Source organism: Cibotium barometz, chromosome 14 (genome assembly GCF_041138505.1).
Source record: "Cibotium barometz isolate CiBa-2024 chromosome 14, ASM4113850v1, whole genome shotgun sequence".
Taxonomy (NCBI): domain Eukaryota; kingdom Viridiplantae; phylum Streptophyta; class Polypodiopsida; order Cyatheales; family Cibotiaceae; genus Cibotium; species Cibotium barometz.
In genome coordinates this window covers 14,648,941-14,664,711 of record NC_141059.1, presented here as the reverse complement: position 1 = coordinate 14,664,711, position 15,771 = coordinate 14,648,941, and positions in this window count along the sequence as shown.

Genomic DNA, 15,771 nt, shown 5'->3' with positions numbered 1-15,771 from the left:
TTCACACCTTGGCAGCATGGCTTTGACCCAGGGCCGATCAGGGAGAGCGCCTTTTCCATGTTACAGTTTGCTTCCCTGGACTGCGCCTTAAGTACCTTCCGCTCCTTTCTAGGCTAGGAGCATTGGTGGGTTCGGTGCTAGAGACTGGCCCCACAGCAGCAGCAGCTTCAGTGGTGGCCAGAGCAGCTGGGCTACCTTCGGTCAGAGTTTTGGTTCCTGACATCTCCTCGCTTCCGAAGGTCATTCAGCTACCTAGGATAGGGGGGGATGGATTGATCAGAGAGTGGAGTTCTCGGGGCTCCCGAACCAGTGCAGGCAGGTCGGCCATCTGGCCAAGGCTGCCCTCGCAGGAGGAGACCCCGACCTTCACCGCAGAGCAGAAGCAGGCCCCTGATGGCCCACTGCCCACAGATGCGGCTCAGTAGTAGGCAGCCTCCGGGACACGTGCTCAGGCCACAAAGACCTCGGAGTGGTAGCCTGGACAGGGGCGCCGTCGAGGGAGATAGCCACAGTAGCACGCCCAGAGATCGATGCAGCAGCAGCCACAGTCTCAGCATCATTGGGTTCCCGTGAGGAACAGCTTTGCTCCCCTCTAGGAGGAGACCCCTGCGCCGACTGAGGACCAGGAGATGCCAGCACCCCCTCCTTCACCCCCCCACCCCCACCCCCATCCCCCCTACCCACCTTCACCTCCTCCCGTCCCCACTCTAGTTTCGGCAGCGTCTCCTTCTCCACCCCCCTCGCCCCCCCTCCCCCCTGCCCGCCTCAGCTCCCCGGGAGGCCCTGGCAGTCCCCAGGCATTCACCTGCAATCCAGAGGGCTCCCCCCTCCCCCCTGCACCGACCTTACTCGAGCACTGCAGAGGAGACTTACCATGCTGATTCGGGCTTCACGGATATCATCTATCCGTAGTCGGCTGAGTCGCCACGGCACTAGACAGTGCTCGGAGGCTTTTGATTACTCCTTCACATGGCTTTTTGGAGCAGAGGGCCCCCATGAGCCAGCACCCATCAGAGTAGTTCATCTAGTGATACCTCCCCGGCTCGTGGGGAGGAGGCACTTGATTCAGCGGTGGCCTTCTTGTTCCCTCTCTGTGGCCCATGCAATCGAGAGTGGACTCTGGAGCTCGCTCTTAGCACTTTGAAGACTCAAGCAGTTGAGTTTTCTCACCATGTGAGCGATCTGGAGGTGACAAATGTGATAGGCCGACTATGGGAGTTGGCTCATTTTTTCTTGGATCCCGGGAGTGTGGATGCCTTAGGGATTCGTCATTTCGTCATTCGCATAGTGGCAGACTTAGCACGTGACCCTGGATATGTATGCATACACGAGGTTTCTCTGTCTGAGCGGGAGGCAGTCGCCATGGGACATAGCCCCACTGGCGCCTGATCCGTGATTCTTACAGCATGCCGGGTGGGTAGATTCGTAGCCGCTCGGATGGGGACTATTCTCCATCCAAGCCTCTTGCGAAGGCCCGCCGTACGACTGAGACAACATCCACCTCAGCAGGTCATCCATGAGAATCATCTCATGGAATGTACAGGGCCTTGGCGGAGCACATTATATACGCTATCGTGGTTGCTTGAGGCAGGAGCTTCAGAGATGCCTGGTTGGTGGCAGTATTGATATTTTGATGATGTAGGAGCACCACTTGGGTGAGAGCAGGATTCGGAGATATGGTTCGGTGATGCTTGGTAGATGGGACACCTTTTGGTCTGCAGGGGCCCTTTGGGTGGACAAGGAGGAGTATGCATGGTCATTGCAGATGTATGGTAGCAGGCCATTGTGAATCGATGGATCATTGTGCCTGGTAGAGCACAATATGTCATTCTGAGGATGCATGATGAGCTCTTGGGCGTGCTCAACGTCTATGCACCCAACCATGCTAGTGCCAGAGTAGATTTCTGGACCCAGGTTACGGATGCATTGCCAGCGGCCACACATTGGTGTGTCGGGGGAGACTTCAACATGCTTGAGGACCCGGCCGATAGGGTGGGAGGCAGTCATGTTACAGTGCACGGCACGGAGCTTGCAGCTTGGGAGCGATTTTGCATGTCACTGAGGATCACTGATGCATTGCAGCATGGGGTCTTCTCTCGCTCTCAGGACAGTCTTAGCTTCTCTCGGTCGGATCGCCGGCAGGGAGGGACTAATCGATCACGGATTGATCGCTTTTATGTGGGCGACTAGTTAGGGGAGCGAGGGGGCTCCGTTGGCATTCTCGTTGGCACCTCATTTTCAGACCATGCGCCAGTTATTTTGACACTTGAGGAGAGGACACGGGAGACCAGCTTGCAGTTGAGGATCCCAGAGAGGGTACTTATAGATCCTAGTCTTGTTGAGGACATTGAGAGGATCTGGCATGATAGTCAATGCTCTGACCAGGATGCAGCAGGCCAGTGTGCCCAGGGACTTATCGAGCTTAGCTCTTTTCTGCACGCTGCAGCTTTGACACGGCTGGGAGAGACTCGCAAGCGGGAGCATCGGCTTAGACGCAGCCTTGCTTCGCTTTAGCACCTTCAGGAGCAACAGCCTGCATATGAGTGGGTGGCGTCCCAGCTGAGCCATGCACGCCAGGAGGTTAGAGAGGCATGCCTCTCAGTGGATGCAGCTTGGTGATAGAGTGACTGGGGAGTTTTTTGAGATTACTGGACCCTGCCATGCTTGAGCAGGAGTCCGTCAGCTTGGGAGGCCAGACGGATTGGTAGCTACGGAGCCCGGGGAGATCAAAGCCATTGCCACTGCGTTCTATAGAGACCTGCTTTCAGTGAAGCCAGCCACCACTGAGGCTCGGGATGCTTGCAGATAGACTGTGTGGGCCCATGTGCAGAGGAGGTTCACAGATCGTATGCGTACAGTTATGGGTGAGCCTCTTTCAGAGGTTGAGCTTGCTAAGGCCTTGAGGGTCCTTCCGCGCCATAGTTGCCCAGGGGAGGACGGATTGACACCTACCTTTTTTATGCGCTATTGGGACCTTTTGGGGACAGACCTCCGCAGGGGCTTTCAGTATGTTTTGGACACTGGGGTGATGCCATAGATCTTTTCAGAGGGCTTGATCTTTCTTATCCCCAAGGGGGAGGGAGTATCAGATGATATTCGGCATTGGAGACCTATTACGATCCTCAATACTATCTACAAGGTCTTAGCAAAGGCCTTGAGTTTGAGGATCCAGCCCTTCGTGGGGGAGTTGATTCATGCTACCCAGATAGGATTCATCAAGGAGCGTAGTATCCTTGACAACATTTTCACCTTCTAGGAGGCGACGGCCCGAGCTAGATTTCTTTGTGAGGACTTGGTCATGATGCTTCTCGATTTTGAGAAGGCATACGATAGAGTCGATTGGGGTTTCTTAGAGGGCACTATGCTTTGCCTGGGCTTTGAGCCAGGTTGGATTGGAGGGGTGGCGGCTCTATATTTCACAGCTCGTAGCCACACGTGTTGATTGTAGGAGGACGGGGGCCGAGTTTTGAGCTGACCAGATCATCAGGGGTGTCCTCTCGCCCCGTTTCTTTTTCTCTTCTTTGCTGAGGCTATGAGCATGTATTTGACGGCAGAGAGTAGGTTGGTTTGAGAGGACTCCAGCTCCTAGTCCGGGGGGAGGACCTGCTCAATGCTGAGTTTGTTGATGACACGGGCTTATTTTTGCATGGCCAGGAATCTTCTTCGGGCAGAGCAGTCGCTCTAGGTTTTTAGTGCAGCTTTGGGAGCATTGATCAATTGGCGCAAGACAGTGGCCTTTTGGATCAGTAGGCGCTCCCACTCCGGCATGGAGCCTAGACCCTGGTTTTAGATGGAGTCCTCCTGGCACAGCAGTGTGATATTTGGGATGCCAGATTAGACTAGATTTGTCACCTGAGCAGCAGATTGCCCCGCTTCTTCTGAGCATTCGAAAGAAGCTTTTGTATTGGAGTACAGCTCGGCTATCCTTGGCTGGGAGGGTGGTGGTGGCAAATCAGGTGCTTTTAGCGACCATGTGGTACATTACGTCTTGCTGGATCTTCTCGAGCTCTTGCATCAGCCATGTACAGAGGCTGATCAGGAACTTTCTTTGGTTTGGGCGAGACGGTCAGCCAGCCCAATCAGAGTAGAGCTTTATTGGTGTGGGGAAGCTTATTGTTCAGGGGCTGCTTCCAGGCGGCGCTGAGCCTTGGATAGAGCTTCTTTTGCAGTGGCTACAGGCTCGGGCTCCCCCAGCAGGGGGCACTTGGGCACCAAAGATTCGATGGATCTTCATAGAGATGAGGAGGACAGGCCTCAGTAGAGGATGGGAGGATAGATTTGCCTTGAGCATCCTGAGAGCTTGGGAGCTGCTGAAACCGGGGCTCTCTCAGAGACCTCCTTCTTGTGTTGAGGAGCGGGCCAGACAGCCGCTCATCTGGAGCCCAGCGGTTCGCACAGAGCAGGGTCATATGCTGGGTTCTCGACCTCATCTAGCTTGAGGATCTTTGGGGCGGCAGGCCCAGCACGTAGTTTTGGAGACTGGCAGGCCTTTTGCAGTCTCCCAGAGGAGATCCAGGTGGAGAGGATGAGTCACTTCAGAGGGGGGTTGATTATGAGGGATGACATTTAGAAGGCACTCATAGAGGAGTGGTTCACGCCTCTCGAGCTAGTGGCCCCACGGTGGATGGGAGCCTTTACACAGTTGGAGATCCTGATTTGCTGTCAGAGCTTGCACTGAGGATGGCAGATGCCTCTACTATGAGATTCAGGATGAGGGCAGACTTCAGAGAGTGGAGGTGGAGTCACCTTTGGTTGCAGAGTGCACCTTTCAGAGGATACCGATAGTGGCCGCCACTTCTCGGAAGTGGCATATTGACCCAGACCCTGCAGATGTGCTCCTTTCAATGGGACCCTGGTGAGTACGAGTGGCATGATCCTTATGCATCCCTTGAGGCCACAGAGATCACCTTTTTCTAGTATATTGTTCGGTTGGGATGGCATATTTTGACAGCGACGAGAGGAGGATGGTCTCTCCAGCTTAGCGGGGCACTAGCGGCTATACAGGGACTCTCACAGGAGTTCCTGGAGGATTTTTGGGCCCCGGCTCTAGGCTAGTCGCGACAGGCCGGTAGGATCTCGGCTTTCCAGTGGTGGCTGTTTGCCCAACAGGGGCTTAGCAGCTTGTCTACAGCAGTCTTTCGGTGGCCTGTGTCCGATGCGGCCACCCTATGGAGACACAGAGACATTGCCTGTGGGACTGCCCTCAGGCGCAGCAGATTTGGCTGCAGATGCTGCGTATTCTGGCCCCCCTCTCTCCAGAGGGTATGTATACGTGGGTGCCGCTGCTTGGTCGACTTCGTCAGGGCCTGCTATGGGCTATGAGATGGAGTAGGACAGCCAGGCCATCAGTATCATTAGGGGCCAGCCTCGCCTTGTTCCTTCACCGGATTTCTCATCCGCCAGCAGCTGGACACAGGAGAGGGATCTACAATAGGAGCTCCTCAGCAGCCTCACCATCTAGTTCACCTGGAGGGCCCGGTGTTTCAAGGCCTTTGGAGCCACTAGCAGAGACTGTTCAGGGGATTTGGTAGGAGTTGATCCACACCCTGCGAGGACAGTATGACCGCATTCGGGGCGACGGATGAGGCAATCTTGCAGTGCCAAGCCTTTCACACCACCTGGCACAGCGGCCCCTTCTATACCCTACATGCAGGGTCCCCCGTTGGCACTACAGGCCACCTGTTTGGCTTTTCCCCCCTCCTATTGTATGATATAGCCCCTCAGTTCTTTGTACTGATACTTGTACTTTTCAACACCTAGGGAGAGTCTCCCTGGCTACCTTGCTTTGTTCTCTGTTTTGTTTTTCTTGTGAGTAGGAGAGGATCTTTTGTAGCCCTACGGGCATTTTTATATAACTAATGAAATGATCTTTTCTCGAAAAAAAAGATGAAGAGTGGACTAAGGACCAAAGAAAATAATTAAAAAACTAAATTTTGTCCCCTCATGAATTAGGTGCCTTTTTCTCATCATTACCCCCAATTCTTAATCAATAAAATGAGATATTTTCATCTCTCCTCTCTCCTATTTCAAAACTAAATCCAAAAATTAAGCTGAACTGACCCAAAAATGGTCAAAAATTGACCAAACTGATCTGGAAAATTCTAGAATCAGTTTGCTTGGTTAGAGGCTCACTTTTTCCTATAAATAGAAGCCTCCCCCTTTGTAAAAGCTTAATGGTGTTTATGCATTATTACTCTGCTCCTGTCCTGAGCCATCTACATTGAATTTTTTAATAATTCAATTGTTTTTGGCCTAATCCTCTCCAAAGTGAATTGGTGGCCACTCTTACTTCAAACAAGAGTAGAACCCTCAAGCCAAAGGAGAGCTTACAAGCTCCATGTAAGCTAATTTTTCTACTTCTTTAATAAAGAATATATGGTTTTCTTAATTTTTATGTTTTGCAGATGCTGAATTAAATTCAAATGCTATGCCTTTGATAAAAAGGCCACCCCCTTCTCCTCTTTACATTCCAACCTTTCTCAATCCTAGAAATATTAACTAAAGGATTAAATAAACTCTTCTTATTGTTTACTCTCTTGAATTTAGAAAATTGTGTAGATTAGAGTTATATAAATCTAATTCGGGTTAATTTAAGTTAAATAAAGAATGATAAAAATGAGAAATGGTCAGCCATACAAAGGAGGTTATGGTAAAATTTTTCAAAATTTTGTGAAAAAGAAAGTTTATTTTTATGTTATTCCAAAAGAGTAATTCCCACCATTTTTGCATCTGAAAGAAATATTCTAATTACTCCATGTACATATTCACCTATGAATATGCATGGATATCACTCACATTAATTATTAAAATTGATTTCTATGCATAGAAAGATGCTTAAAGGAAATTATTTTATTACAAAAGTGTTATTCTCATTAAATTTGATTTTTATGCATAGAAAGATGCATAAAGAAAATTTTTTTATTACAAAAGTGTTATTCTCATTAAATTTGATTTCTATGCATAGAAAGATGCATAAAGGAATTTTTTAATTACAAAATTGTTATTCTCATTAAATTTGATTTTTATGCATAGAAAGATGCATAAAAGAATTTTTTTTATTACAAAAGTGTTATTCTCATTAAATTTGATTTTTTTCCATAGAAAGATGATAAATAAATTTTTTTATTACAAAAGTGTTATTCTCATTAAATTTGATTTTTATGCATATAAGATGCATATAAATTACAAAAGTGTTATTCTCATTAAATTTGATTTTTATGCATAGAAAGATGCATAAAGGAATTTTTTATTACAAAAGTGTTATTCTCATTAAATTTGATTTTTATGCATAGAAAGATGCATAGAGGAAATTTTTTTATTACAAAAGTGTTATTCTCATTAAATTTGATTTTTATGCATAGAAAGATGCGTAAAGGATTTTTTTTTAACAAAAGTGTTATTCTCATTAAATTTGATTTTTATGCATAGAAAGATGCATAAAGGAAATTGTTTTATTACAAAAGTGTTATTCTCATTAAATTTGATTTTTATGCATAGAAAGATGCATAAAGGAAATTTTTTTTATTACAAAATTGTTATTCTCATGAAATTGATTTTTATGCATAGAAAGATGAATAGAGGAAGTTGTTTTATTACAAAAGTGTTATTCTTATTAAATTTGATTTTTATGCATAAAAAGATGCATAAAGAAAAGTTTTTATTATAAAAGCGTTATTCTTATAAAAATTGATTTTTATGCATAAATAGATGCATAAAGAAATTCTTTTTATTTTAAAAGTAATATTCTTATTAAATTTGATTTTATGCATAAAAGGATTTTTTTAATAAAAGAGTTATTCCCACTAAAGTTGATTTTTATGCATAAATAGATGCATAAAGAATTTTTATATCAAAATTAGAATTCTTTTAGATTCTATGAGTATTTGATAAATGAATAATTCAATACTCTAAGAGAGAAATTTCTATCATTTTATATTCACACGGATTGTAAAAAGAGAATTCAAAAAATCTATCGAATCCAAATATTCAGATAAATAATTAATCTATTCCTCATTGGAATTAATTTAGAAATCAGTTAAGTGAATATTCAAAGAAAGAAATTTAGTAAAATAGTAACTGAATTATCAAACCTTTTTGAGAAAGATAGATCAGGAAAATTCTTATCCGACTCGAACCTTGAATCAGACTATGACCAAGACCAAACTCTTTCGTCAGTTTTGAGGAAAGAAGGTGTGACCAGTTTAGAAAAATACACTGAAAACTTCCTAAAACTAGGTTTGAGACCCTTCGAATTGATCCGTGGATCAAGGTTATAGAATTCGAGTAATTCTGGTATGAAATTTAGAATTCCAATCAAGAAGTTTTGGGGATACTGATTCAAGAAATACTCCTTGTATTCAAAAGAAAATCAAACTGAAAACTTGCATAGAAATGAGATGTGATGTGAATAGATGTGATGAGATGCGATGTGAATCAGATAGATGTGAATGAGATAGATGTGAATGAATGGATGAGATGTAATGTGATGTAAATCGAGATGTGAATGAATGAGATGTGATGTCACGGGAATCGGGATGTAAATGAATGATATGGGATGTGAATGGATGTATGAAATAAATGAGGATTGATGTGGAAAGATGAGAGTTCGTTATAGAAACTGTGTTTATGACCTATTTTTAAATGACCGTTTTATGTGAAAAATGATGGGGAAGCATTTTGATCCTCTTGTGAATGAGGTCATGGAGACCTATCTGATAAAGTTGCAACAGCTGAGACGGAGAGTCAATGGAGAACGTCTTGTGTAACAAGGTCGGCCTTGACCAGCCTCGGTTCGATTTAAATGGTGAGCTTCCGGTACGGTGGATGTGAGAGGTACTAAGGAAGCGGCCTATGAGTGAAGCGCTAGGTGACATTGGAACAAGGAGTAAGAGTTGTTTTCTGAATTCGGGCATGGATCTAGTTGATTGACCTTGATGGTCCTCAAACGGACTAGTCCATGGCTCTTTTATATGGATCTATTGGTTGATCTTGCTGAATCTTCAAAACGGAGATTCCATTTTGCTTTTATAAGTGAATATATTGTAGGGTACTATGAGCTAGGGACTATCGAAAAGGCCCCTGAGTGGACATGTGGTGAGCATGCTGGTTTGCCAGTGATGCCATAGGTACACAGATGAAGGAAAAATTGAAAATTAGGCTTCAAACAGGATCCATTTTGGAGGATTATGATCAGTGATACTATAGTTTCTTTAAATGATTGTTTTAAAGATAGTTGAATCTATGAAAAAGGCAATTTCATATTGGGTGTGTAAGTGGTGTGATTGTTTTAAAGACAGCTGAATCTGTGAAAAAGGCAATTTCACAGCTAAATCTGTGAAAAAGGCAATTTCATATTGGGTGTATAAGTGGTGTGACTAGTTTTAAGTTTGCATGAATATTCGGCTAGGGGGCCTGGGAACTTTTCCCTGGTACCCAAGACAAAACCTAACCAAATTCTTAAATGGATCCCATCACTACAGTGGTTGGGCGGTTGGCTAACCCACGGGACGAATGGGGTTAGGCTGGACTGATGGATCCCTAAAATGAGACTCAATTCTGTTATGGTACGATAGATGAAGTAAATCTCAGAAAAAATTGTTCTATGGAAAAGAATCAACTGCTGTACCTCTCAATGAGAAAAAAAGCATTGGTCTCTATGATCCAAGTGCAAGTCTTTTCCTTGATCTGACTATAATACTTACGGGTTCGGTCAAATCAGTTCAATTAGTTAAGGCTCTTGACTACGTTAGAGTAAAAATATCTTGGAGGAATCGCCTGTGCTTTCCGGGCGAGGGAAGCTTTTCCGGGTTTGGTTTTGGAAGAACTGAGGGATTAGTCTCTTGTCTAGATATTTGTGGGTGAGGCCCTAAGTGAAGGACCCTGCCCCACGCAAGAAGTGCTACTTTCGCTGCTAGCACCCATGCATTCGTTACGCGGAGGCGATAGGGATCTTTCACAACTTTATCGAAGAATTGATCTCACAGGCACACCGAGTCATCCTTGGTTTGGAAGCAAGCAACAATAATCATGATATAGAAAAATTAATGGGTCTTTAAAGGTTGATAGCAATCTCCCCCCCCCCCCCCCCTTTCAAACTTCTCACTAAGATCTAACTTTTGAAGTTTCTTGAGTACATGACAAGCTATAGAGCCACTGCTCTTCCCAAAATGGGAATGCCCACCTCATTGCTCTTTTGGTGTTGTAGATCATCCATAATAGATAACTTAATACCCTTGCCTTTGGGTAGAGTTTCCCATGGCTTGATTCCTTGGTTACTATTGGTGAAAACAATACCTAGATGGGTTGCAAGTTCTTGCCTCATAGGATCTTACACATGGATGATTTTAAAGCTACCCTTTGTTTTCTGGGGAAAATATCCTTCTGTTAGTTATTGAGAAGAAAATAGCTAAGTAAAAATCTATCCCCAAATGATAAGAGAAAGTCAAGATGAACAAAAGGGGAGGATGCGCTTCTCCTTTAGCTGGTTACTCTAGGAAAAGAAGGCTATCTCATACAAACGAGGGAGGGTAAAACAACCACACGAGTGGGGGCGGCCTATAATGCCAAGTGGGCTCGCCCCACCACTATCTTTTTCAAAGGGAAAATGTAACCAGATCCTCTCAAGAAGGCCTCTTGGTGTTTCCTCATGTGGTATGAGCCACCTTGAAGCTACCCCCACACTAACCTTGGAGGGTATGAATGATATCAAGCCAGATGATCCGGATAGACTCCAAGAGAAGGCTTGCGTGTAAAAACAGATCTCTAAATTGTCCATGTCTGGTGTGGCTATCCACAATCTTGGAGGCAAGGAGCTAGAGATTTTCTTCAGACAAGGGTAGGCAAGGGAATGTGGCCTTGGTTGGGGACATTGGAGTAGTTTCCATGGATTCTTGACTGGGATAAAGAACAACAACGAGAGCTATAAGCACCTGACCGGGAAGAAAAGAGAGGATAAGGATGGGTGAGGTGAGGGCATACAGCCAGATGGGCTAAGGCGAGAAGAAAATAGGCAACGGAGGGTAGCTATAGGGGGGAGGGGGGAGGTCAACCACATTGGGGGGTGTAGGGCCGCCGACCACACTAGGGGGAAGTAGGGGTTAGGAGGAGCGGCAAGAGAGGGGGGCTAATGGAGAAAAAGGAAGGGTGGGTTTCGGGTTGTGAGCAGGGGGGTTGTGCAAGGCCGAAGAAGAAGGGCAAGGGTTACACACAAATGATGCAAGGGGGGAGCGGCATTGCAAGTAGGGAAAAAACGAGTTAGGTGAGGATGGGCACAATGAGGGGGCTAGTGGGCCACAAGGGTTACACACAAATGATGCAAGGGGGGAGCGGCATTGCAAGTAGGGAAAAAAAGAGTTAGGTGATGATGGGCACAATGAGGGGGCTAGTGGGCCACAAGTCACCATAATGAATGAGGAGATAAACTCCACAACCTTTCCTATCTCTATCTCAATCTTGATGGTGTCATTGGCTTTGATTAGAGGGTTAGGGTAGCAATTTTTGTGACCAACAGAGGTTGTGATGTAAGGGACAAGTGGATTGAACCTTGCAAAGTGTATACTTAGATTTGTCAAGGCAAATATACTACAGAGTGAACCTCTTGTGCTATCACACACAGAAAAAATAGACATTTTCCCCTACCTTGGCAATGGACATGGCATCCATGAATTTGGATAGCACATAGCAGTGCAGACCCTACCATCCACTAAGACTGGCAGGTATGTTACATGATAAATGCAACCATGTCGTGGTATATGAGTGCAAACTTCACTGAATCTTGAGGAGTATGACCCAAGGTAGACATACCCTGGCCATGCAAGGTCCAGAGGGGGGAAAAGAAAGGACTTCAATTGAATCTAGAGAAATAAGACCAAAGGTAGAGAGGGTAAATTCGTTGATATATTATGTGGGTCTTGGCATGAAAAGTTCAAAGGGAACAGCTATCCCGATGGCAAAATAACTAGTTCCAGATCCTCTTAGTGAGCTAGGAGGTCAATGAGGGCAAGATTGATGTGAATGGTGACTTGGCTAGAGAAATAGCATGTAACACATAGGCCTTAGAGGGGACCATGAGAAGTATTGTGGCTAGGTACATGCCCACAGTGATGGTGGCAATAAAGGCAATCTTGTTGATGCTTGAAACAGAAGGGGTTTCAAATGGTGACCTTGAAAACGAGGGCGGCAAGCAGGTGACAACTCACACGGTTGAGAAGGGGATGGCAAGAGGTGGGAGAGAGTTGTTTGAAGGCAACCAAGGCTTGTGGGGTGTAGGCAAGGGGGACACACTGCATGGAGGGCCACAGGTGCATGGTTGTGGAGGGGCATGAGCTAGAGACAAGGGATGAAAGGCTAATTTATTTTAATAATTTTCTCTCTCCAAGCATGGCATGAGGCATGAGGCATGGGTATCCAGGCATCCAGGTGCCACACAGCATCAAAATTTATGATCCAAGAAAACTAATCATATAATCACACTTCCCTAACAATTTGACTTTCCAAATGATCCAACCTCTTTAATCATTGTCTCACTTCTAAGATCACAATCCTACCTCATCGATCTCACATCTTTGATCATTAACTCTTTGATTGGGAAAATCCGACCCCTCAATGATTCAATTTTTTGGATGATTCAACATCCTTAACCATCACTTCACTTATACGTTTGTGATTCAACCTCGCATATTTAATCTTTGATCCTAGTTCCAAATCATGATTCGATCGCACATCTTGAATTGTCGATCCTACCTCTCAAATCCTTATATGACCTTACTAGTTCCATATCTTTAATCATCAGTTCTTGGATCATGAAAATTCAACATCCTTAATTGCCAATCTTAGATTGTGGTGATCTGACTATTGAGACAATCCCACTTTTCACACGATTGAATATCCTTTATCGTCATTGCGATCTGACCTCATTGATCTCACACCTTGAATTGTTGATCTCACTTCTTCTATGACCATGATTTAAGCTCTTCGATTTCACCCTCCAATCGTTTCCTTTGAGGCATCAATTTTACTTTACAAATCGCAATCTGACCCACCAATTTGACTCAAGTGCCACTTTAGCGCATGCAAGTGTACATGCGTGCATTGTTTTGACATGTTTGTGTTTTTTATTATTCTCGGTGAAAGTAGTACATGTATACTTGAGTGAGGAGGATTATTTTACATATGTACACGTAAGTTAGGGCTCCACATTTGAGTGAGGAGGATTATTTTACATATGTACACATAAGTTAGGGCTCCACATTTTGCTAAGGCAAGCAAGGGTGGAGAGTCACTTGTCCATCCATGATGAAATCTTGGATGCCACACTAAAGTCATCTTAGCTAGTGCGCTTGTTGGAACTTTTGCTTGTCCATCCATGATCAAATCTTGGTCCATGCCACTGAAGTCAGCTTAGCTCATGTGCCTGTTGGAACTTTGGCCTAGTGATTGATGTTATGGCATGGCACACATAGGGGTTGTGGGATCATGGTGATCTTTATGAGCCATGAGGTTTCTTGGTGGTTCCACAGAAGTGTGGGCATGGTTCTCTTTGGTGTTCGGCACTATCAGTGGCTCTTCTTTGATGGGAGAAAGGACAGGTACGGCCACTAAACATGGGAAAGGTGTTTGCCTCTTATTGCTCAAGGTCCACACGCTCTTCTGACCTTTATTAAGGTGGTGTCGGTACATGAGTTGAAGTGAAAGCCACTACTCTCCATTCTTGATTAAGCTTTGGAGTTGGCATCAAAGGCATAGCTTTGGGTCTATACTCACTTGGATTTGACATTTGAGGGTGTTTTTGCAGGGGTTTTAGGCACATGTTTCTTTATCTCAACACCCCAGATGTGGAGGTTTCCTTTGTATAATCCTTGTGCTTCTAGTAGTTTGGTCGGGATCCAACAACGAGACATTGATTTCTAGGGTGATACTAGGTATTGCACGATCCATAATGATTTGACAAATGTGATGAGACAAGAGGGTTGCTAAAGATTACTTGAGGTGGTGGTTTTTGTTGAAAGTGGAGGACGAGCCTTGGGATATTAATAGGTTTGGGGTGCCCTCATTCTCACCAGTGCTATGGTAACCATTTCAAAAGAACATTCGAGCAATGTAGTCCTTGTTTACCAATTTTTGTTGATGTAATCCATGGCCATGATCCATCCCCTCTTGATGAGGATGATTCTCACTTTCAAACTTATGGTGGGGATCACATAAAACTTGAAACTTGCATGGCATAGGTTTAGATCCAATAAGAAACTCTACTTTAAAACAACCAATGGTCGCAAAAGGTGTGAGGGGTGTTGAGAAATGTGGTGTCATGGAGAACAAGCCTAGGTAGGGAGCGCATTTGAGTAGCCCAAGCAAGAGTAAAGTCCACTGAGCTACCACATGAGCAAGCAATTATCCCACATTGATATACAAGCCCAAGGGTGTACCTCCTCATTAAAAAGGGGGCAATTTCAAGCAATGAAATATTATAAGAAGCAAGCTCTTAAGCATCTATATGAGTACAAGTCTCAATCTTGTAATCTAATTGTGCTTAGGTCTCTTGCTTAATTGTTTAGTAGTTTGTCATTATGAGTATGCTTAGATGTCACCCACTTTAGATAAGTTGAATCACTAGAAAATGTATGATTAATACTAATCACTTTGTACATGCACATAATATCCATGGTTTTTACATGGTATCCATAATGACAAATTGCTAAACTAAGTAAGCAGGAGACATAAGCACAATTAGGTTACAAGATTAAGACTTGTAAGAGATTTCTTCATATTTCATTGCGTAAAATGGCCCCCTTTTATATAAGGAGGTACACCCTTGGCTTGTACATAAATTTGGGATAATTCATGCTTGCTCATGTGGTAGATCAGTGGACTTTGCTCTTTCTTGGGCTACTCAAACTCACTCCTTGTGCTCCATGGCACCACATTTATCAACATGCCCCCTTGGTGCCATATTTCTTAGGCTATTGTAAGGTGTGAGGTTTACAAATACTTCACCCCCTTGGTGCCATATTTCTTAGGCTATTGTAAGGTGTGAGGTTTACAAATACTTCACCCCGTTAATGCAAGTGGTAGGTGGATTGACATTTTAACTTGAACATGGGACATCTCCCCCCTAGGTGCTTAATTAGATTTTCCATAGGTGGTCAAGAATGCTTACATTTGAATCATTTCCCCTAGGTGCTTAATTAGATTTTCCATAGGTGGTCAAGAATGCTTACATTTGAATCATTTTCCCTAGGTTCTCTCTAGCTACTCTTGTGTGGGTATCTTCGGTGACCCTGAGCCCGAGCACCGTATGGTCAGAACCCTCTAAGATCCTTCGCAGGTCACCTAGCGCTTCACTCATAGGCTGCTTCCTTGGTCCCTCATCCACTGTATCGGAAGCTCACCATTTAAATCAAACCGAGGCTGGTCAAGACCTCGGCGGACCTTGCTACGCGAGACGTCCTCCATTGACTCTCCGTCTCAGCAGTTGCAACTTTAACAGATAGGTCTCCACAACCTCATTCACAAGACGGTCAAAATGCTTCCCCAGCATTCTTGACATAAAAAAGTTATTTAAAAACAGATTTCACATACAAATACAGTTCCAACAATATTTCCATTTTTTCTCATCACTCCACATCCTTTCACATTAGTCCCCATCTTTTCTCATCTTCCCATAATTTTTTTTTCTTCATCGATCCCTATCACATCATATCATTCCCACATCAAATCACATCCAATCGCATCATCCACACATCAATCCACATCATCCATCCACATCATCCACAC